The sequence below is a fragment of the Limulus polyphemus genome, unplaced genomic scaffold (assembly GCF_000517525.1).
Source record: "Limulus polyphemus unplaced genomic scaffold, Limulus_polyphemus-2.1.2 Scaffold4271, whole genome shotgun sequence".
NCBI lineage: Eukaryota > Metazoa > Arthropoda > Merostomata > Xiphosura > Limulidae > Limulus > Limulus polyphemus.
In genome coordinates this window covers 35,397-43,044 of record NW_013669881.1, presented here as the reverse complement: position 1 = coordinate 43,044, position 7,648 = coordinate 35,397, and the positions used below count along the sequence as shown (strand labels likewise).

The following is a 7,648-nucleotide window of genomic DNA, read 5'->3' as shown; positions in this document are numbered from 1 at the left end:
ATATATATATATATATATATATATATATACACACATACACATGATTTTAAATGTAATATTTAGAAACTGATGTGACAACAACGGCAAAGATAAGGTCGCAATTGAATGGAATGTATCAAAACTACACTTTGACATTTTTTATATTTTTTGGGTTGTATGATGCCACCGAAAACTAGTGGCTTTTAGGAAGGGCATGCAGCAGGTCTTTCCAATGGAAATTATTCATAACTCAGATCATAAAGATGCGTTCAGATCGGGGGTTTAGAATTTCCAAAACTGGGGATATCTCTTGAACGTGATAACACTGGAAAACAAAGGAATATGGATCAACTTGGAGCACCAAGGCCATCTCGATAAAGACTTGCAACAAGCTGTACTCCAGCTATGTTAAGCAAAGTTGCTGGTCTGTAACAAAAACGTCAGTGACAAAAGCCGTCCATACGTCGCAAGAAACAGTAAGCAACATAAACAAGAAGGATCTCCGTCTGAAAACCAGACCAGCAGGGTACGGATTCACCAAGAATAATGCTTTCAGTTATATCTAACATTCAACTGTCATATACCTTAAGCAGCTGGAGAATGAAAGATATATTAATATTTCTTATTTTTAGATATAGCGTTCAAACCGCCGGGTGCAGTGCCTATGGCTTTTTGTGTGTTCGGAGGATTAAAAGGGGCACTGAGAAACTAGATGAATTGTGGAAGGCTAACAAGGTGGAGTGGTGTGTCTTGGACCTGACTGGTTTAGAAAGTTAGCATAGGACTGGACATAGACTATAATTACGTGATGATACCCCGAAATTGTTTTAATATATTGTACTAAACCTTTCTCAAGTTACATATCTCAAGAAAAAAACGTAATTCACTCCTATAATATAGATACATATTTTGCTTGTTTGTTTTGTTATTCGCGCCAAACTACATTAGTCATCCCCAATTTTGAATTAATAGACTGGAAAGGTAGCTAGTCTATAGCACCCATTATCAACTCTTGGGCTACACTAAATTAATAATAAGATTTAACTTCCGCTCTTATAACACACCTACGCAACAGGACACTAATCATGAACCCTCGAATCCATAGTCCAGTAAGTTAATCATTTGTCTCTGGTCGGCCCTAGATACTGTTCTTTAGTTAAATTTATGTATCTTTTAGAATAATATCCTATTTCTTGAAATATATATATATATATTATTTCAAAATATATTTCTTTACATTTTGATATTGAATGTGTAACTTCCAACCTTTAAATAATTTATATCTACACAGGACAAAATCATTACTTTTGTAATACCACTAAATGCAAGCTTTTCAACCTTTTAGGATTTCAAGATTTTAGTATTTTTTAACGTTTCAAGCTGTTAAGCTCTTTGCTAAATTGTTAAGCATGTCTCTATCTTTTATAAATAAAATAAGCCACGGTTTCTAATTCCTCACTGAGATAAAAACTTTAATTTTCACAACTTATATGTAAAGAAATTTTACTTGTGAATCTTAAGAGTTGACTTATTTTAGTTCTCCAGTTCCACTGCTGCTTGACACAAGCGCTTGCAGGTCCTCCACTATAGTAACCACAGAAGGGGACAAATAGAAGACTGTGAACCAACTAAAAATCTACATCATATCTATTAGAAGATGAATTTCGTATATGAAAATCAGTAAGTTCGATTACTAATTTTTTTATCATTGCTCTGTTGTCTTATATATCATCATGACACATAACAATTGTTCATCTCAGTCAGGATCCACAAACTTACCACGAATACACTTGACAGTATGTCTACTCTCCTAAATAAAATCATCATACTGTGAATGATACGCTGAAGCACACATCTTCACAACATTTAACTTTTGGGTCAACTCAGAAATAACTTGACTGTTGAATATTGTTTCTTTACTCACATTCATCTTTGGAGTTGCTATTCACCGTTCAACCGAGGCATCAATGATAAAAAATACTGAAATGTCAACCAGTGGATAAACTTCCTCCAACTTGGTGATAAATTATAATAATCAACACTTACTGATTATCTTTATTCGTCTCTGGGAAAGGAGCAAATATATATAGGGCTATTTCCTGTAACAGAAAACTTAAAACTCTCTGAGAAGGATTGCTATGGCTGTCATTTCCTCTGACTAGCACACACATTCTGAATGCTGTCTATAGGGATTTAATATCTGTGGTGATGGTGTAGCTATGATAGTAGGGCCTGGGTATCCGTAATTACTTACTGGAAACAAGAGCAGTTGCAATACAACACCTGGTGGCGCTTACAGAAGTGGGGATCTGGATTGATGGTTTTGAGCCCTGCAAAATGTTACCATGTTTAAGCTAATATTGCACCGTCGTTGTATACACAAATGTGGGCTTCTTAGTGCCCGACAACTTGTCTTTCACAATCCCTTCAAACTGTGTAGCAAGAGAAATGGCTCCAATTAGAGACAAGATATCTCCAGCACCCAGTGGGACGAGATTGGCTTTCCTAGAAGCCCCTTAATAAGTTTGTCAATGGCATCTCACAATTTCCTAACATTACAATAGGATAAGCCTTTTCAAGGAGGCATCACAGGATATTCATTTACGCATCAAAGTTCTTATAGGTCTAACGTTCTTGAAAACTGAGTTAGAGCAGTTGATGGCTTGATTCTTCACTAGGCAACTTTTTGATGCAACTCATCCATAACTGTGTTTCAATCACTAAGTTGTTTCTCGCTCATATGCTCAATAACACCAACTTCTGCATCATCTAAACTCAATATCAGGCCTTTTATCAACTGTCCCAAAGCCCATCCAATCCATGCAATCAATTGCCTGAAACACACCATAAAATACTCTATACGTTTGGTCATTTCTTGGAGTATTGGGTGAAATGCAAGGCAACTTCGTTTGACAAAGACTAAAGCAAATCTGCCGCACACCAGTTAAATCATGAGGAAACTACCTTTGCTTAGAATTATATTTCAATTCTAAGTTCAGACAGAACTCACCAGAATGCCATGACACCCAGGTCAACAGGCAATCCCCATTAACAGAATTGGGGAGCCAGAGTTCCTGACTCCTTTATCTCCATGTTTAATCAACAGATCACACAATTTATTAAAACTAGCTTAATAATGATACAGCAAGTCATCCACGTGTAAAAATTGACAAGTCTTGGGCCCAGCATATAAACACGTGGGAAAAACCGTAAAGGAAAGGTTAGCATAGTTTCATAATTGGGTGTATCATTTTCGTCTAGAATTTGTAATTAAGTATAGAAATCTGCGCTAAAATTACAAAAAGGTATGAATAAAGGTATAGTTCATAAAATCCGCATATCATAAACTTACAGAAATTTGGGTTGCCATTGTGTAATATAATTTAACTATGGCCATACCTCTGGCCTCCCTCACTTTCATACTGTCCGAATTTCTTTATATTAAAAAGTGAGGGAACATATACAAAACTTCAAAATCGATCTAAGACTTGTAACCAAGCAGAAATGTTCTTTACTTTTTTGTTGGCGACCAATCAAATTATTTACTGATGTACAGTGGCTTTGAAGATCACTTCGTTTCTGACAGCGCAGTTGACTAATTTATTGACAGGAAATGTATGAAAATACCAAAGTTTAAACATTTTACGCAGACTATATAATACTGTTAGTCCCCCCAGTGGCTCAGCGGTAAGTCTGCAGGCTTACTACCTAAAAACAGATTTTCGATATTCGTGATGGTCATAGTAGAGACAGCTCCTTGTGTAGCTTTGTGCTTAACAATAGCCAAACCTAATAAAGCATGGGAGTAGTCATGTGCCAAAAAATTAATCAATGGAGGTATGTTTAGTACAAGCGAATATTAATACACACGATCTCGAATGGGTAAGTTAAACTCCAACAAATGTGAATTTCCTCACTTTGATTTTTAGAATACATAAGCTATCCATAACAGACGACGACTATCACATTTTTCAATAGTTTGAACGCTTTTCAAAATCATAAGGAAATATCTACAAAAATATAATGCAGAAATTAACACTCAGATCATGATATGGCCGCGCCTTTATTTATTATTGATTTGACAACTGACTACTTTTAAGCTTTCTGTTGTAGTTAATATGCATTGTAGGTACAGTGTATGTGGGTAATGGATCACAAAGACGACAAACATGACAAATATGGCATGTTCCTTTCTTTCGTTTTTTGTGTTCATCACATACTGTACCAGTTACTACTGTTTCCATGCTTCCTGGTATCCGACTGAAAATCTGAAAGTTGTGATGAAATCAGCTCAACTAATGTAGCTAAACTGTTATACTTATAATTACTATTGCGCTTTTTCGATTATATGTTTCATAATTTGTTTTCGTCAAAATTTTTAGTAAAATATCCCACTTTTTTGTGGCTGCGGGTTTTAAAAATAACGTACAAAATGAAAAAATAATAATTTGGAGACTTGCATTTTTTTTTGTAAGAGTGAGGACTCTTCCTAACGTGAGCTTAAATTATTGTTATGACAGGGGAAGTCACATGACCCTGGTAACACGTAGTGAGTATCTAGAAGGGTCCTGAAGGCTCAAGACGCCCTCTATTTTGTATATATAAGACTGGCATATAAAGCGGAGAGATAATTGCAGACAGATAAAGACGGACAATTGAGTCAAGCGCGGTAGTAAGTAAAATGCATGAATCGTTCGTTGTGAATTATAGCGTGCGTTAAAGTGAAAGTAGCTGTGGAAATTAAGTGTATTGCAAAGTTGAATTGAGAAAGAATAAACTAGTTTTATTTAAGAAAATACTTGTATCGCTGAAGTTTCTCGGAAAGAAATTATACGGAAAATTAACAAACGACCAGAGACGTAACATTATTATACGATTGTATGGTTTGATTACCGTGCCGTAGGGGGCTATGCGCTTGCCGGCGCGGATGTCGTTTGTCGTGTATTAATTGGTTTTGTTTAAATCCAATCGTTATTTAGAGAAAAATGATTAAATCAGGTTACGTGATATACAACACCACAACCACAATACCTCTTCAAACACACTCTAACGTTTGTGTTGCCAGATTTTAAGAATTATTCTACAGAGATCTATGTATGTTACGTATTGCAGAACATTTCAAAGAGGAAGTATTATGGTCCCTATCGTCCTAAGCTATTTATTACAGCAAAGTCCCTATCGTCCTAAGCTATTTATTACAGCAAAATTCAAGTTATTTCATTTTTAGTGATATTATTTGATCAGAGAGATTTAGACGTTGCAACAGATAAACGTGAAAACGGTGAAATCAATAATTGTGCAACTTTCCTCACAATTATTACCACACAGTTGCGTGTATTTTTAAGTATAAGAGGTGTTTGAACTTGTTGGAAATCTAACTTATGACACAATTTCACAAATACTTTGTGAATGTTTTCACAATATACCAAGTACCTTGTTATAACTCCCAAATTATCGACTTGTTTCTTGTTCCCTACCGATGGAAGCCATCCATATATATATTGCATCATATTGGGAAATTTCTACATTTGCTTGTTACAATAATTCTTGTACAGAAATATTAAATTGGATGAAATCCCCCATTTCTTGGATTATATACAGAGAGATTCTCAACAACAATTAATGGAATTAATTGTAATTTTTGTTTACCTTTTTGGTGTAATCCGTATATTATTAGGAATCCTGCGATCAACAAAACCGTTAATACACAAGCTATATGATGTATAAATAGTTAAGAAAAATGTATTTTGAAAACGTTATTTTGGAAATTATGGGTAGTTCTAAGGTTAATAAAACATAGGAAATTACCGAGCTCAGAAGAAGCGAGCTCCTGGAAAGATCATGCAATATTTTTTCCCAAACTTTTCAATAACTATATAATATAAATCATACACATACAAACACGATATGCAAATATTCATTATATTGTAAATCCACTTGTAACAGCCTCAATAAAACGTATTACACTTATATATGTAAATATTTTATTTTGAATCGTAAAAATAAAATCCTATTAAATTATACCAAAACTTACACCCAGTAAATCTAAATATAACGATATTTGCATTTAGGCCTACAAGGTATAACAAAATTCATCGTTAATGTTCATTTCTACTTAATATCCTAGTACACAAATTTAAGCCCCTCGGATACCTGTAAATATATATTATACGTTTCTAGTTTAACGTCACTGCTCATAGGGGATAAACAGCAAATTGCACAGTTTAACTGAAATTTCTCAACCTTCAAACCCGGATGCCTCAGTCCATATCAAATTTGTGTGATAGTTTTGCCTCCTAGGCTTATATAACGTATTAATAATATCATTAGTGGTAAACAACGTGCACAATTACATTGGTATATAGTATAAAATGACATTACAAAAATATGAAACTAAAGATCATGTTACTAAGGTGTGGACTTACAGTTATTGATTATGAGTTTACATAACACATTCCCAACCAGTGAAATTTAGGATAAAACGAATTCTTTAAACTTGAAAACCCAGAGTTAATTTTACTTATTCAGTACATGCATACACGCAAACCAAATTTTGTTTGCAGTAGTGTCTGAATCTAATCAGACTAGTTGGATACGCTGTAATAAAAATACTAGTAATAGGCTTACATTTTGCCTATTACTTAAAACAGTTATCGGAATTTCGTATAAAATTAATGACATTTTAAAACTGGTTAACAAAATTAGACGTTGATTAAAAATTAATCTTTCAGGTCTTATCATGCCATCCTTAAAGTAATCTTGTTTTGTCATGTTTACATTTTAAACAAATATATTTTATTGTCAACGTATATACAATTGCAATACGCATTACGCTAGTCTTCGTATGTCCCAGAAAAACATTTCCGAGAACGTTAAACATAAACCCTTTCGTTAAACCTATTGATTGTACAAGTCTTGGTCACATGCGAGCCTGTCATACTTAAATAGTTTACGTGCTATCACTCAGATACAAAAACATACCGTTTTAAGGTATTTACTCACCAGTTGTGTCAAATGAGCTTCGTTTATTCACAAATACTTTGGCAGAAGTGTGAGGCATACAATTTAATGACATGATAAAATCTAACTTGTCCTCATCTCACATTGGGTGAGTCTGAACTCCACGCCCTTGCATTCGGAGTTAAAACTATAGAAGTACTAAAAGTTGGAATACTGTAACAATTGAAACTAACTTTTGAAAGATAGCCTGGCTGGACAACTTACAAGATGAATAAATGAAGTGAATCCTGCATCGGTCTTAAAGTTAAAGTTAATCCGGAAACTTCGTTATGAAGATGTACTTAGTTCAGTTAAGGTATTTGGTAAGAGATACACTTCATGAATAACAGTACCGCTACAAAAAATTCTGTACATTAATTTACCACTAAAGTGCATTAATCTCCTCTCACAACTGCTGTGAAGACCACCCGCATATTATACATGGATCTCTAAAGTAAAATAGGTCTGCGATAAAGTCTGTCAATAACTTTTGTTAAGTAAAGCACGTGACCAGCTTAGAGTTGATAAAAAAGTACAGAAGCCTAAAAGTACCAAGAAACAAATGCTCTTTCTTGTGATATTTGAGTATCGCGATATCTAGTAATCATAATCAAACTTTTGGGAATCTCGTGGTTTATGAATATAGACGTATTAAGTCTGTTACGTATTA

At 34.3% G+C, this 7,648-nt stretch overlaps 1 protein-coding gene across 1 annotated transcript in view; it reads right to left on the bottom strand.

Moving 5' to 3' along the window:
* The window catches only part of LOC111088710, a 54,818-nt gene extending 47,445 nt beyond the window's left edge, over positions 1–7,373 (bottom strand). Inside the window, exon 1 of the mRNA XM_022399530.1 lies at positions 6,982–7,373. The gene's annotated coding sequence lies outside the window, so the exon portion shown is untranslated. The remainder of the gene's footprint in view (positions 1–6,981) is intronic.
* Between the last annotated feature and the right edge of the window lie 275 nt (positions 7,374–7,648).